The 18,477-nt window shown below is 33.1% G+C and overlaps 1 pseudogene; it reads left to right on the forward strand.

The window, feature by feature from the left end:
* Positions 1 to 53: 53 nt before the first annotated feature.
* LOC127808643 (uncharacterized) lies at positions 54 to 18,233 on the forward strand (annotated as a pseudogene).
* The last annotated feature ends 244 nt before the right edge of the window (positions 18,234 to 18,477 follow it).

Here is an 18,477-nt window from a genome sequence, read left to right on the forward strand (position 1 = left end):
ATGGTTTTGCAGCATGCATGGATCATGTATATATAGTTGGTTAGCCCCATATATAAGTGTGAGTGTGTGATTCTTCTTTCCGTTCACATTTCTTATCCAACTTTTGCATTATCTCATACTATAAGTTCTTCTCTTGCTTATGACCCACTGATGGATCTGTCGATTAAGATTTTGTTTACAGTGTTAATGTTGTCGCTGGCTGCAAATTTGCAGCCATTAGTTCATGCTGAACCACAAGTACCTTGCTACTTCATCTTTGGGGACTCATTAATCGATGATGGCAACAACAATCTCCTTCCAACTCTTGCAAAATCGAACTATCGACCATATGGGATTGATTTCCCTAATGGACCCACTGGGAGATTTTGCAATGGCCGATCTGCTGCAGATGTCATCAGTTGATTACTTCTTCCTCACGTTTCCATTATCTCTAGCTAGTTTGTAGATAGAATTGGCATTTCAAGTTCATTCAATCCATTAATATTCCTAATTACATCATATATATAGCTACTAATTAATATATAGTACTGTCACTAATTAAAGTGCATAAACTGCATTTTTTGCTAAGGCTATTTGAGTTTTCTTTCTAGCCGTACTCACTTGGTCATAATTGAAAATCTCATGTGAATTATATATACATTTCACCTTGCAGCTCAACTTCTTGGGTTTGAGAAATTCATTCCGCCCTTTACAACTGCAAGAGGCAACGAAATCATAATGGGCGTAAATTATGCATCTGGTGGGGCTGGTATTCGCGATGAAACTGGTTATATGCTGGTAATCCTTGTTGCAAATAATTAGTACATACGAACCCAATTAAGGAAAGCCACGAAATTAAGGAATAGAAATCTATGCTTGTGTCTTTTTGATTAAATTTATACGTATTAGTAACAGCTAATAACATGTACGATCATTGTTAATTATAACCAGGGTGCTCGATTTACCATGAATGCACAATTATTAAACCATCGCACGATCATATCACGCATTACAGCCTTAAAGGGAAGCCCACAAGCGGCCACAGATTACCTAAGAAAATGCATATATGCAGTTGGAATGGGCAGCAATGACTACATCAATAACTACTTGTTGCCGGAATTTTACCTTACAAGCCGGCTATATACACCCCAACAGTATGCAACTGTCCTTATTCAACAATACTCCGGGCAATTAAGGGTTAGTGCTAATTAAATTTTCTACATTTATATTCCTAATTTTTTCGCCATTTATATCTTCAAATTGGTGTTTTTTTTTTGGGGGGTCTCGGCCAAAACAGACTTTGTACAATTATGGAGCAAGGAAGATAGCCCTATTCGGACTCGGTCCATTAGGCTGCATTCCAAGGGAAGCTGCTTCTCAAGGGAATGGATCGAGATGCGTGGACTCGATTAACCGTGATGTCCAACTCTTCAATACCCAGCTTAGATCGCTTGTCGATAATCTCAATAACAATCTCTCTGATGCAAAATTCATCTATATAAATTCTACCAACACTTTATCAGCTGAGGATGCAATTGCAGCTGGTGAGTTACTTCGATCAATTATTTACTTGATCAATCTCCTGTCTATCATATATATGTACTAATTCAATCATCTGCTCATTCAAATGCTTAGGTGGAATTAATCAGACAGTAGTACAGTTTCATCTATTTTTTATTTGTTTCGTCAGGTATAACGAATCTGACCTCTCCTTGCTGCAATGTGTCATCTCTGACGGGCCTATGCGTTCCCAATCAAGCTCCCTGCAGTAACAGGAGCCAGTACTTATTTTGGGATGACTTCCATCCAACCGACGCTGCAAATGCGCTGTCGGGTGCACGGGCATATACCGGTCGGTCTCCCCTTGATGCGTATCCAATGGATATCCGTCAACTCGCTCAGCACTAGTGAATTAGGAGACAGATGCAACCCCATGGCACAACAATCAAAGTGTTTAATTCTGTGCCAGCTTCCTATAAAGTAACCTTAAAGAATGAAATTGTGTGAAGGCGACGCATGTATGAGGAACCTTAAATAAACTATCGATGGCATCGATATTATATTGTACTTTTACTGAATTCACAGATCACACTGCTTGGTAGAAGAACAGTTTTGGCAAGCAACCATGCCTTGGTATTCCAATACATGTTTGGGATCTCTTCCCAAACATTTCAATCATGTTACACCCAATTATTTTTAAAAATCTCTTTAACATTCCTCCATCATTTTCAAAATGAATGAAGTTTTAAACTAGTGACTCCTATTTGATTAACCAGAAATACCTCACGCACTTGTTTGAATATCCTTATTGTATTCATAAGTATCGACATGCGAATAGGCCATGTGTACCATATATTGGTTTTCCTTTAATGAATATCTTGAGTAATTTGCCAAACCACTTTAGAGACGACACCATTCCCGATATTCATATAGGTAGGCTTATCGAAAATGCCAACGTATCTGAAGCATTTTATAGATATCTATATAAGCTTATTAAGAGCAAATTAGTTCACCTCCCATTATTAATATGTTCCTAAACATTTTTATCTTAGGATTAACTTAAATGTTCGCAATAACTCATATGGCATACTTTACTCATTGAACCTAAGATTTTAATGTTTCAATTGTTAGATCGAGTTTCTATCACTGATGATTATGAATCAGCCACAATCTCATTCCCTTTGACATTTTAGAAACTAAATCCCTTGTAAGGCCTTTCGTCAAAGGATTTGCCAAGTTTTGACTTGACTTCACATAGTCCACGGTAATAACTACATCTGAGATTAGTTGTCTAATCATGTTATGTCTTAACTCAACGTGTCTAGACTTGCCATTATATATTTGGCAATATGTCCTAGACAATGTAGCCTCACTATCACAATGGATAGAAACCGGAGGCATCGATTTAGGCCAAATATGAATTTTAATTAATAAATTCCTTAGCCATTCCACTTCTTTACTATATGAACCTAATGTTATAAATTCCACGATCATGGTGGAATCCGCTATACAAGTTTGTTTCTTTGAACCCCATGATATAGCACATTCACCAAATATGAAAATCCATCCACTTGTTAATGTATGATCTTCTCGATCGATGATCCAACTAGCATCCGTGAATCCATCTAAAACTAGAGGATAAGCGGAGTAATGTATGCCATAATTCACAGTTCCTTTTAGATATTTTAGAATTCTATAAACTCCTTGCCAATGTAACATGCTTGGATTGCTCGTATATCAGCTCATTTTTTTAACGGCAAAAGAAATATCAAGTCTTGTAGATGTCATAGCATACACGAGACATCCAATAACTCGAGCATATTCTAATTAAGATACCACTCTACCAGTGTTAGAATACATTCTAACATTTGGATCAAAGGGAGTAGATACAGACTTACAATCAAAATAATCAAACTTTTTCAACACTTATTCAATATAGTGTGATTGAGTAAGTATGATGATCCTGGCATATTCTCTTATGATTTTAATTCCCAAAATCACATCCGCAAGTCCCATATCTTTTATATCAAAGTTGGATGATGACGATGACTTAGTAGTTTTTATGACTTCTAAGTCTGTACTAAATATTAACATATCATCCGCATATAGACAAATTATAACACCTTTGTGTCCATTAAACTTGCTATACACATATTTGTCTTATTCATTGATTCTAAATCCATTGACAACAAAAATTTTGTCAAACTGCTCATGCCATTGCTTAGGTGCCTGTTTAAATCCATATAATGACATAATCAACTTACACACATTTCTTTCTTGTCTCGGTAAGATAAATCCTTCCAGCTGCTTCATATATATTTTCTCATCTAATTCTTCATTTAAGAAAACTATTTTAACATCCATTTGATGGATTTCAAACTTATATATGGATGCCAAAGCAATCAATGTTCTTATAGTAGCCGTCCTAGCAACCGGTGCGTAGGTTTCGAAGTAATTAAGATCTTCCTTTTGAGTGAAACCTTTAGCTACTAACTTTGCTTTCAACTCATCTAAGGTTTCATTTACTTTTATCTTCTTCTTGAAGATCCACTCATAACCAATAGGTCTAGAACTTGGAGGAAGATCTACCAACTTTCAAGTCTTGTTGTTCTAATAGATGACATTTCTTCATCTATTGCTTTTTTCAAAAGCCGAAATTATTAGATTTTATTATCTCTTCATACGTGAGAGAATCAGACTCAATCGACTACGAAATTGTAGTTTGATTTATGTGTGAGTCCCTAGTACCTTCCATTAGATGTATAATGAAATTGGATCCAAAAGTTTTCTCTTTTCTAGCCATTTTACTTCTCCTCAACTCAAGAGGTTCTTCATTAGCATTTATTTTGTTATCCTCTTTTATTGTCAGTACAATGGTATTCGGATTTATAGATTTAGGAATAGTAGTAAAGTTATTCTTATAGAATATAACATCTCTAGATTCTATCACGATGTTAACTTCAACTGAACTATTAAGTTCTATAATTAGAAATCTATGCCCTTTACTACGTTCTGCATATCCTAAGAATATGCATTCGATTCCTTTTTTACCCTAACTTGATTATTAGGGTTGGCAACAGGGCAGGTAAAGCTCGCCACTACTTACCTCAAATCTTAATATGCCATTTCATATCTCATCACGTACTTTAACGGGGTAAGAGTTTTCACTCCATCCCATGTCTTAGCAAGATGCAAAGCAAAGTTGGGACACCCCAAACTTATTTCTTCATAAGATTGGATTGAAACATGAATTCCAAATCTATACATTCATATATATATATATATATAATATGTAGAAAGAGCGGCGGGGGCAAGAATGTAGAATACAACCTTGATCTCAATTGAAACTTAATTAGACATTCTAGGAACTTGACCCACGTTGACTCTGATTAGATAACTTTTGACTTTGATGCCAATTGAAATTTAATTGAAAATTCTCTAAACCTGACCCAATTCTAATAAGATAACTTTTAACCTTGCCTCAACCGAGATAAGATGAGTTGAAATCCCCACAAATTCGAGTATTTTGCCAACACTTTTGATTATTTACTCAATGAATTGGGTCAAACATCTAATATTATATTATTAAATTAAATATAACAAAACAAGTTAAGTCTATACTATTCTCTCCAAAAGACATTCTGGAGAAGCCATTTATATTAAGGACCTATTTGATAGCACACATTTTTTATAGAAAATGTTTAATCATATGTAATTATTACACATATTTTCTATAGAAACAATCAAACACCCATAACTTTTTTATGAAAAAGTTGTCTGTAGTACAAACATTTAAAATTTCTTTTCATGGAATTCATTTTTCAAGAGGATGGAATGATTTTTGTTTTCTAGACAATCATTATCTAGAATTAAATTCTAGATAATACAATCAAACACACCCTCAACCAAACTCTCCTAACTCCTTAATCAAAGAAATACACCCCCCGTAACAAAGTCTCACCAAAAGAAATTTCATTCAGAATTAGGGATGTAAATGGTACCTTAATTAGTTTTATTTATATAATTATTTTAATAAATTTTCATTAAGAGTCTTATACCTATATTCTTATCTTTATACTCATTTTGATGTTGGGAATTATTAAAAACTTAAAGACTTAAAAGCCCAAAAATGAAAGAAGTTAGTTGATCACACAAAAATAAAAGTCAATAATAATTCACCAATAATAAAGGCAATTAGCCATGTAATCAACTGCGACAACAATTGTATTCACCTCAAACTTTGGTCACCCTACCTCTTTTATTTCCATATTTGGACTGAGATTTGCGTTCTCATCACTAGTCTTCCAAAAACACAGTTCCTGAAAATCAACTCTATTTGATGAGATTTAACCGTCAAAATTCAATAATTATATACTTAATTGGGATGCCCTCTCTTATGGGGGTTCCCACCACTCATATCCCACAATTTTTGGCAGGGAAGCCACCGGTCCCATATATTTATTCATATTTGGAGATTCACTTGTTGATAATGGCAACAACAATGGCCTCCCAACTTCAGCAAAGGGTAACTATCCACCTTACGTACGGCATTGATTTCCCTGCCGGCCCAAATATGGCCCCCCATTTACATATATGCTTTGATATATTTATTTATGTGTATCACCTTCAAAAAATGCTTGTTATCTGCTATTATTAGTTCTTTGTTTTCCATCTTCATCAAAGTTCAATTTTAATAAAAAAAACTAGTCTAGATTTTGATTCTGATATATGGCCGGTAGATGTACCACTAAATACCATAATATAAATATTATAATAACTCAATATTCTGGGTTTCTTATAATAATTTGTTGATCGAAATTAGTAGATAAATCAAATCTAAGTAGGGAGAATAGCACATTAAGAACAAGATATTATGGTATCTTAAACTAATAAATTATTGATACGCATAAATAATAGGGTGAAATATGAATAATTCACATTAACTTAATAAACAGATTTTAAGTAAGAAAATAAAATTATTATAATTTTAAAAAATATTTTTAAATCCCGAAAATTATAGTTATAGACGATCCAATGTTACATTAAGTTGCAATTTTGTAAATCCTTTTTAAAAAAATGAATAAAGCGCAATATTTTTAACATAATTTATTTACCCATCCATCTACTTGTGGTCACTGGCTACCCCACTCTGCTCTGCTAGCTAATTGTTTGATGTGACTAGCTAAAAAGTTAGAAATCTTCCCACGAACTGGTGATAAATGCCCTTAAATTTATTTGAAAGGAAGTCAACCACTCTACACCTACCTATGCCTAATATAGAAATGTTATTTAGAGATGAAGCTTAATTCGTTTAATATTTAAAAATTCGTTGCAACTTTTCTCAAATGGCACCTAATATTGTTGACTCAATATATATATATATATATATATTTATTTATTGATGACAAATAGAAATAGATAGTCTACGAAGAACCAACGCACCGAGAATGCACTGAGACTAGATAAACAAACTAAACAGAAAACAAGATGGGCCAAACAAAAGATATAAGATCATGGCCCAATAGAGAAGGCCCAACAGAGGCCACCTCCCAACTCCCATAAATGAGCAATAGATAAATAATAAGTACTAAGGACATCTCCAACTCTTTGCCTCAAATTTGGGATAAAATTTACATCAAATTTGGGATAAGACCCGATTCCTCTCCAACCCTTTACCTCAAATTTGGGGTAAAGGGACAGTTTATTCTTTTTTTTCTTTATTTTTTGATTCTAAATATTTTTTATAATGTAAATTATTTACTTATTTATTATATATTAATTTAAATTATTACCTAAAAATTACATAGTTAACTAAAAAAATTTAATTATCAATAATATTAAAAAGTAAAAGCATTACATTTACTATCTCAATTAACAAAACATTATATTGAACACGATAAAATTAAAAAAATATATTATTACATGTAACGGAAAAATATTATTAATCAATTATTATTTAGTAATTTCTAATTTAGTGTATTTATTAATTATTATTCATTAATTGATTATAATTTATTAATATTATTTAAATATTATTAATACTAATAATAAGTAAATAAAAATGTAAAAATATAAAAAGTTGGAATACAAAAGAATTAAATTTTGTTATAGTTAAAAGAGAGGGACAAAATAGAAATAAACATATTACCCCAAATTTGGGGCCAAAAAATAGTGCAACCCCAAATTTGGGGTAATATTATTCACAACCCCAAATTTGGGGTAAGATTTGGGGGGTGGGTTGGAGAAGGTTTTAACCCAAATTTGGGGTTGGGTTGGAGATGGTCTAAGAGTTTGTTGGTTTATTTTTGAAGATTCCATTCTTTTTATATAGATAAAGTAAGTCACATACGATCATAGTTATTTTTAAAATTCACGACCAGGCTAATAGAAATTCTATTAGATGAATAGAAATACTAGTGAGCTCAATAAGCTGATAAGAGTGAATTCTTTAGAAGCACTACAAGATATTTGGAGTTAATCTTCAAGGTGCTCAAAAATATATGTTGGAGTAGTGGCAAATTCATTGGGCCAAAATTATTTCCAAGGTCTTTATGTTCGAATATCTTAGATTGTGCCAATAGGGGTTAGGTTCTCTAAGATTAAGATATAGGAATTAAATTTTACGAGATTATTTTTTAGGTCTTCATTAAATGAGAGGCTATGTGTCGTTTTTCTATTACTTTTAATATAAACATATGATAAGATAAAATTAGTTGCTTTTAAGGATAAATTATAGTGATTTCTCATTTTTTTGAGTATTTCCTCGTCAAATTTATAACTCAATATTAAGTTCTAATCTCAAACGCTTTAAAAATATCCTCTAATTAAAAACTTGAATAACAAATTGTTTAATTCAAAGTGATTTTTGAGTTTGTGGAATTAATTAAGTAATATATCCAAAAAATATCAAGTAGGCAGTAGATATAGAACTCGAGGACATCCCAAAATATCTAGTGTCTTTTGATCGCACTTTTATTTTTAGATTTTGGTTTTTGTTTTCAAAATTTTGCAAACAAAAATATAAAATTCTGTGTGATTAGTTATTTTTGTTTTAAAAAATATAAACTTATTTTCACTCTCGCTTTTTAATTCACTTAATATTTCACTCGCATTGATATTCGTCTACGGACTACCATTGATTTGCCCTTATTAGAGATGTCAAAGAGCTAGTTTATATATCCCAATCAAAACTAACCTATAGATTTAAGGGTCGGTTCAATCTAATAGTCCACTGGTTTGAAAACAAAAATTAATATATAGTACTATCAAACAGTATGCTGAGTTTTTATTTATTTTTTAATGGAAAACAAAAACTGAATAACAAAAATTGAAAATTGACAACTTCCTTAAATATACATGACTTGATATATTTTCAATATCAGACATCTCTCACGATAATTAAAGAAGAATAGCAAATTAAACATGCATTTATTTTTTTGGCACAATATTGATAGATAAACCCCCATGCTAATGTTTAGTTCTAGATATAGGTTCTGTTTCAAACCAGCCAAACTTTGATAAATTAAGGAACTACATGAAGAACATAAACAAAATGAAGCAAAAGAAGCTAACTAATGGAGCAGCTTCTTATTTAGGGAATATATAAACATTCGATCCATAGTTGGCTTTTGTCTCTCATATTTCATTTCTGTATCAACTAAACTAATCAGCAACCAAGGTATACCTCGACACAAATTTTGTTAACAAATTCGATCAGTGGGTCTTAATTTTACCTGTCAGCCCTATAATATATAGCTTTCTATTTGCTAGCCATATCTACAAGAGTTGAAATATGTAAACTAATTAAATGTGCCAATTTCTTCTTTTAATGCAGACAGAGATCATGGTTTTGCAGCATGCATGGATCATGTATATATAGTTGGTTAGCCCCATATATAAGTGTGTGTGTGTGTGTGATTCTTCTTTCCGTTCTCATTTCTCACCCAACTTTTGCATTATCTCATACTATTAATTAGTTCTTCTCTTGCTTATCAATACCCACTGATGGATCTGTCGATTAAGATTTGGTTTACGGCGTTAATGATGTCGCTGGCTGCAAATTTGCAGCCATTAGTTCATGCTGAACCACAAGTACCTTGCTACTTCATCTTCGGGGACTCATTCGTCGATGATGGCAACAACAATCTCCTTCCAACTGTCCTAAAATCGAACTATCGACCATATGGGATTGATTTCCCTGATGGACCTACTGGGAGATTTTGCAATGGCCGATCTACTGCAGATGTCATCAGTTGATTACTTCTTCCTCACCTTTCCATTATCTCTAGCTAGTTTGTAGTTAGAATTGGCATTTCAAGTTCATTCAATCCATTAATATTCCTAATTACATCATATATATAGCTACTAATTAATATATAGTACTGTAACTAATTAAGTGCATTAACTGCATTTTTTGCTTAGGCTATTTGAGTTTTCTTTCTAACCGTACTCTCTTGGCCATAATTGAAAATCTCATGTGAATTATATATACAATATTTCACCTTGCAGCTCAACTTCTTGGGTTTGAGAAATTCATTCCGCCCTTTACAACTGCAAGAGGCAACGAAATAATAATGGGCGTAAATTATGCATCTGGTGGGTCTGGTATTCGAGATGAAACTGGTTATACGCTGGTAATCCTTTTGTTGCAAATAATTAGTACATACGAACCCAATTAAAGAAAGCCACGAAATTAAGGAATAGATATGTATGTCTGTCTTTTGATTAAATTTATACGCATTAGTAACAGCTAATAACATGTATCATTGTTAATTATAACCAGGGTGCTCGATTTACCATGAATGCACAACTATTAAATCATCGCACGATCATATCACGCATTACAGCCTTAAAGGGAAGCCCACAAACGGCCACAGATTACCTAAGAAAATGCATATATACAGTTGGAATGGGCAGCAATGACTACGTCAATAACTACTTCTTGCCGCAATTTTACCTTACAAGCCGGCTATATACACCCCAACAGTATGCAACTGTCCTTATTCAACAATACTCCGGGCAATTAAGGGTTAGTGCTAATTAAATTTTCTACATTTATATTCCTAATTTTTTTCGCCATTTATATCTTCAAATTGTTTTTTTTTTTGTCTCGGCCAAAACAGACTTTGTACAATTATGGAGCAAGGAAGATAGCCCTATTCGGACTCCGTCCATTAGGCTGCAGTCCAAGGGAAGTTGCTTCTCATGGGAATGGATCAGGATGCGTGGACTCGATTAACCGTGATGTCCAACTCTTCAATACCCAGCTTAGATCGCTTGTCGATATTCTCAATAACAATCTCTCTGATGCAAAATTCATCTATATAAATTCTACCAACACTTTATCAGCTGAGGATGCAATTGCAGCTGGTGAGTTACTTCGATCCATTATTTACTCGATCGATCTCCTGTCTATCATATATGTACTAATTCAATCATCTGCTCATTCAAATGTTTAGGTGGAATTAATCAAACAGTAGTACAGTTTCATCTATTTGTTATTTGTTTCGTCAGGTATAACGAATCTGACCTCTCCTTGCTGCAATGTGAATGTGTTATCGCTGACGGCCCTATGCGTTCCCAATCAAGCTCCCTGCAGTAACAGGAGCCAGTACTTATTTTGGGATGGCTTCCATCCAACCGAAGCTGCAAATGTGCTGTCGGGTACACGAGCATATAGCGCTCGGTCTCCCCTTGATGCGTATCCAATGGATATCCGTCAACTCGCTCAGCGTTAGTGAATTAGGAGACAGATCGATGCAACCACATGGCACAACAATCAAAGTGTTTAATTCCGTGCCAGCTTCCTATTGTCATAATCTTAAATAAAGTAACCTTAAATAAACTATCTTAAATAAAGTAACCTTAAAGAATGAAATTGTGTGAAGGCAAGGCATGTATGAGGAACCTAAAATAAACTATCGATGGCATCGATATTACATTGTACATTTACTGAATTCACAGATCACACTGCTTGGTAGAAGAAGAGTCTTGGCAAGCAACCATGCATTGGTATTCCAAGTAAATTAAGCTGCTTTTGACATCAACCAGAGATCGATTTATCATCTTTAAGGAAACACACTTGATAGTAGGCATAACTATGATTAGAGCATAGCTCAAGAAACATAGTTCGACGGCAACAATTTATCGTTTAACTGGAAGCCGTATAAGGTCAAGTATCACAGTGCAAAAGCAAAATAACTTCTTGAACAATACAAACAGGAGTCCTTGACCATATATCAATGAAGCCAGAACATTATGAGGGAGTACAAAAGCTTCAACAAGTCAATCTCCGGTTCACATATATATAGTATTTCCAAAGAAAGCGGGGATTTCATCTGCTAAATCCAAGATCACCGGGAGGGAACAGCAGAAAACTCCATCAGCTTATTAATTAACTGCACAGGCAAAAATGGGACAATTATATCAGAATCTTGTGGGATTGCCATGAAATAAAAGAACTCATGAAACCAGTTAGTGATTTGCGGGTGGACTAAATATATCATGAACAAACTCAAGGGACAAATACCCAAACCTAAACCTAAATCAAGGTCAATGACACCAAGAGAGCCCCAAAACCATATAGAAGTTGGGAAACCAGGAAAAGCGCCAATGGAGGAAGACACATCACCAACAAAAGGCCTCCGAACTCAACAAACTAAACACTAAATACACTACCAAGAAAACATGAAAACTATAAAAACCCATAAACAAAAACAAAACCTAAATCTTTAGCACCATTAACAATAAGCCCCAGAATCTAAAGCCCAAGCAAAGTAAAGGATCAAGTGACTGAGTGGATGGTGCCAAGTGATTGTGCAATCCTCCGTAACAAAAAAAAATAAAAAATAATAATATAAAAAGTAATTTCAAAAAATTCGTCTCTATACATATATATAATATATAATAATATTAATTAGAAATATTAAAAATAAGTGAGGATGATTCTATATATATATATATATATCAAAAGAGGTCTTGACATATATAATTTAAATTATGATATTTATTAAATAATTTAAATAACTAATTGTAATCTTTGTAGATCGAAGTAATACTTGCAGGCGACAGATGGGAGAGACACAGATAGGGTTGGAGCGAGCCTAAGAGATGTCGGAGATGAAGTTACAAGAGTGATAGATCGAGAGAGAGAGAGAGAGAGAGAGAGAAAGAGACAACCAAAAGTAGAGTATCTAGTTATGCGCAACAATTTCGTGATAGCATCTAGACTCACGCAGTAAATTTTGGAAAGCTGTTTGGAGACATGTTGAGAAAAATTCGAAAAGTTGTTCAGATATTAAAGAAAATAATATATAATCTTTAACTTAAATAAATAAATAATAAATAAATATATTTAAATAATAAATATATATAAATAAATAAATAATAAATAATAAATAATTATTAAATTAATTAAAAAGTAATATGCGATGGCCACCTTCATAGATTTGTAAACTTAATTAATATAATAATAACTTAAAATTTTAATATACAAATTAGTTTAATATACAAATTTATTTATTTGCTCACCCTAGCTGTATATAGCTCAGCTGGGATCGTAATATTAATGTTATTTTAATTTTTTTTTTAATTATAAATTTTTTTAATAAAAGTTAAAAGTATTATTTTATTAAAATTTTTAAACATAATATTTTTAATTAAAATTTAAAATTACCAAAAAATAAATATTATTTTATTATTTTTCAATATTTCCAATTAATATTGACACCAAAAATTTAGTATTAATATTTTATGACAAAATATCTTAATATTAAACAAAAGTCAAATCTTAATACATTTTCTAAAATTTTGCCATGGCTAAATTTATTTTCTTATTATTGAATGAATAAAATTTTGGTAATTTATAAATTTTTATATATATTAGTTTACATGTATATATACTTTATTTTATATTTTATGCACATAAAATATATTAATTTATATGTTTAGAATTTAAATTCTATATCTATAAATAAAAATTTTATATTTTATAAATTAATATTTTAATATTTTACATTTTATAAATTAATTTTATATTTTATAAATTTGAGAGGGATTTTGAGATGGAAAAATATCCGTCACAAATTGAGAAGGATTAATTTTCGTCTCCAAAATTTCTCTTAAATTGAGACGAAGTTAGAAATGGAAAAAATCCGTTCCTACATCTGTCTCAAATTGAGACAGATTTTGAGATAAAGAAATTCCGTCCCTAATTTGAGACGAAAAAATTTTCATCTCAAATTTCCTCTCAAATTGAGACGGATTTAGATATGGAAATAAATTCGTCTCTAATTTGAGACGGATTAATTTTCATCTTGAAATTTGTCTCAAATTTGAGACGGATTTTAGAGACATAAATTTTTCCTTCTCAAATTAGAGACGAATTTTTTTTCGTCTTTAAATCCATCTCAATTTGAGAGGGATTAGTTTCGGTCTCTAAATCAGTCTCAAATTAAAGAGGGACTATTTTTTGTCTCTAAATCGGTCTCAAATTAGAGACAAATTTTTTCTCATCTCTAATTTGAGACTAAAAAATTTATCTCTAAACTGTTGTTTTCTTGTAGTGAAAAAAGAACTAGAATCAGAACCAAAATTTGGTTATATAGTTGAATGATACCTTTTTTTCTTTTTCTAACTTGTTGCTATTTATTTTAGTATAATGACTTGTTCTTTAATTACAACACCAACCAAAGAGAGATGTTTATGACACCGAATAAGCAACATTTGCTAGCAACTTATTCTGTGCGCTAAAAATCTCCAACTTGTTGCGTTTTGTAATAAATACATTTATTTTAACATTAATTAATGAGAAGTGTTAAGGACATGACAAAAAACCCTTGGAAGATTTTGTGCCAAACGCTCTTCCACTATAGAATAATACCTTTTTTTTTGGGCTGAAGGTCTCTTCTCTATATAATGTTGATTATATATGTGTGTGGTGATGTGTTGGTAACTGTGGAAATTTGATGTGAACTAGTTATACTATTATATTATTAATTCCTACACTAGCTGAAGGACTGTTTGGTCTGGGCGAGAGTACTGATGATTGATTTGCAGCTCATTGACTTGAAGATAGTTTCGATCATCAAATGGCTGGGGTGGCATCAGCTCATAGTCAGACCCTCCCGCTGGCATCAAGGTCATCTGCTCCTGCACTCTCTCACTCTCTGCTATCTGCATTATTAAACATTCAGGAAAAGTTCATGAAATAAAACATAAGAGAGAGAGAGATAGAGAGGGGCAGGACAATAAGGAACCTTAGCTCGAAGGTACTGGTTATTGTTATGCAAATCAATTTCCTGCGATATATAATAGACAATTTTAAACTATCATACGATATAACAAGTATGCACATTGAATGCTTGGATATATAGAAATAAAAAAAATTAATTCTGAAGGACCATGAATATGAGAAGAAAAAAGAATGAATACTAATGTTACCCTCTTTTGCACAAGTTCGATTTCTGCAAATAACAGCTCATTCTGGAGATTAAGAAAGCAAAATGGGGGAAAAACACAAAAAAGATTGTGAGTAGCTAGGAATCAATGATGTATATATCCTGAATAACATCTTTGTGATGATTGCATGGAATGTCACTGTGTTTAGTCTCGATTAGTACCTTTTTGGATCGAATCCTGCTAATGCCTCTCTCCCGCCGAGTCTCCAGGTTCTTGAGCTCCCTTAGATTTAAAGAGCTGAGAGACTCGCCTCGCACGTGCCTGGAAATTTTGTTTGTCTTTATAGTGTTAGTGAAGGTGAAAATGGCGAACTGACTGGAATTACAGAGCCGACGCACCGACAATGCACTCAAGACGGGCCAAACAAAAGATATAAGATCATGGCCCAATACAGAAGGCCCAACAAAGGCCACCTCCCATAAAAGCAAAATCCTAAAATGATCAACTTGTCCACCGGCGTGGTAGGTCCTGAGGACATTAGTTATATATTTCCGTGATTCAATACGTGTACTTAACATTCTTGATTTCTCTTATATAATCTTCTATGCTTAAGTTACAAGAATAAATGAGCAATAGATATATAATGAGTACTAATAGTTTGTTGGTAAGTTATTTCTAAGATTTATGGGTTTAGTTATCTCAGATTGGTAGAAATTTCATTAAATGAATAAAGATAGTAATGAGTTCAGTGAGCTGATAAGAGTCGAATTCTCTGGAAGCACGACAAGATATTTGGAGTTAATCTTCAAGGTGCTAAAATATGTTGGACTAGCGACAAATTCATTGGGCCAAAATTATTTTCAAGGTTCTTAAGTTCGAATATGTTGGCATGCGCCAATAGGATTAGGTTCTCTAAAAGATTAAGACATCTGAATTAGATTTTACGAGATTATTTTTTAGGTTTGGATTGTATGAGATGTCATCTATCATCTTTCTATTACTTTTAATATGAATATATGATGAGATAAAATTAGTTGCTTTTGGGGATAAATTAATGATTTCTCCTTTTTGAGTACTTTCTCGTCAAATTTACAACTCAAAATTAAGTTATAATCAAATGAAGCGAAACAAATGAAGAACATAAACAAATGAAGCGAAAGAAGCTAACTAATGGGGCAGCTTCTTGTTTGGGGAATATATAAACATTCGATCCATCGTTGGCTTTTGTCACTCATATTTAATTTCTGTATCAACTAAACTAATCAGCAACCAAGATACGTACCTCGACACAAATTTTGTTAACAAATTCGATCAATGGATAAACATCATTGTCCTAATTTTACCTGTCAACCTATAATATATATATATATATATATATAGCTTTCTATTTGCTAGCCATATCTACAAGAGTTGAAATATCTAAACTAAATGTGTCAATTTCTTCTTTTAAGCATGCATGGATCATGTATATATATAGTTGGTTAGCCCCATATATAAGTGTATGTGATTCTTCTTTCCGTTCTCATTTCTCATCCAACTTTTGCATTATCTCATACTATTAAGTTCTTCTCTTGATTATCAATAACCACTGATGGATCTGTCGATTAAGATTTCGTTTAGGGCCGTAATGTTGTCGCTTGCTGCAAATTTGCAGCCATTAGTTCATGCTGAACCACAAGTACCTTGCTACTTCATCTTCGGTGACTCATTAATCGATGATGGCAACAACAATCTCCTTCCAACCTTGCAAAATCGAACTATCGACCATATGGGATTGATTTCCCTGATGGACCCACTGGGAGATTTTGCAATGGCCGATCTACTGCAGATGTCATCAGTTGATTACTTCTTCCTCACATTTCCATTTTCTCTAGCTAGTTTGTAGATAGAATTGGCATTTCAAGTTCATTCAATCCATTAATATTATTCCTAATTACATCATACATATATATATATATAGCTACTAATTAATTAATATATAGTACTGTCACTAATTAAAGTGCATAAACTTCATTTTTTGCTAAGGCTATTTGAGTTTTCTTTCTAGCCGTACTCTCTTGGCCATAATTGAAAATCTCATGTGAATTATATATACATTTCACCTGGCAGCTCAACTTCTTGGGTTTGAGAAATTAATTCCGCCCTTTACAACTGCAAGAGGCAACGAAATCCTAATGGGCGTAAATTATGCATCTGGTGGGTCTGGTATTCGCGATGAAACTGGTTATATGCTGGTAATTAATCCTTTTGTTGCAAATAATTAGTACATACGAACCCAATTAAAGAAAGCCACGAAATTAAGGAATAGATATGTATGTTTGTGTCTTTTGATTAAATTAATTATACTTATAAGTAACAGCTAATAACATGTACGATCATTGTTAAATTATAACCAGGGTGCTCGATTTGCCATGAATGCACAATTATTAAATCATCGCACGATCATTTCGCGCATTACAGCCTTAAAGAGAAGCTCACAAGCGGCCACAGATTACCTAAGAAAATGCATATATACAGTTGGAATGGGCAGCAATGACTACATCAATAACTACTTATTCCCGGAATTTTACTTTACAAGCCGGATGTATACACCCCAACAGTATGCAACTGTCCTTATTCAACAATACTCCCGGCAATTAAGGGTTAGTGGCTAATTAAATTTTCTACATTTATATTCCTAATTTTTTCGCCATTTATATCTTCAAATTGGTTTTTTTTTTTTGGTCTCGGCCAAAACAGATATTGTACAATTATGGAGCAAGGAAGATAGCCCTATTCGGACTCCGTCCATTAGGCTGCATTCCAAGGGAAGCTACAACTCAAGGGAATGGATCGGGATGCGTGGACTCGATTAACCGTGATGTCCAACTCTTCAATACCCAGCTTAGATCGCTTGTCGATAATCTCAATAACAATCTCTCTGATGCAAAATTCATCTATATAAATTCTACCAACACTTTATCAGCTGAGGATGCAATTGCGGCTGGTAAGTTACTTCGATCCATTATTTACTTGATCGATCTCCTATCTATCAAATATATGTATTAATTCAATCATCTGCTCATTCAAATGCTTATGTGGAATTAATCAAACTGCGGTACAGTTTCATCTATTTGTTATTTGTTTCGTCAGGTATAACGAATCTGACCTCTGCTTGCTGCAATGTGTCACCGCTGACGGGCCTATGCGTTGCCAATCAAGCTCCCTGCAGTAACAGGAGCCAGTACTTATTTTGGGATGACTTCCATCCAACCGACGCTGCAAGTGCAAATGCGCTGTCGGGTGCACGAGCATATAGCGCTCGGTCTCCCCTTGATGCGTTTCCAATGGATATCCGTCAACTCGCTCAGCGCTAGTGAATTAGGAGACAGATGCAACCACATGGCACAACAATCAAAGTGTTTAATTCTGTGCCAGCTTCCTGTTGTCAAAATCTTAAATAAAGTAACCTTAAATAAACTATTTTAAATAAAGTAACCTTAAAAGAATGAAATTGTGTGAAGGCAAGGCATGTATGAGGAACCTTATATAAACTATCGATGGCATCGATATTACATTGTACTTTTACTGAATTCACAGATCACACTGCTTGGTAGAAGA

The sequence above is a fragment of the Diospyros lotus genome, chromosome 8 (assembly GCF_014633365.1).
Source record: "Diospyros lotus cultivar Yz01 chromosome 8, ASM1463336v1, whole genome shotgun sequence".
NCBI classification, from domain to species: domain Eukaryota; kingdom Viridiplantae; phylum Streptophyta; class Magnoliopsida; order Ericales; family Ebenaceae; genus Diospyros; species Diospyros lotus.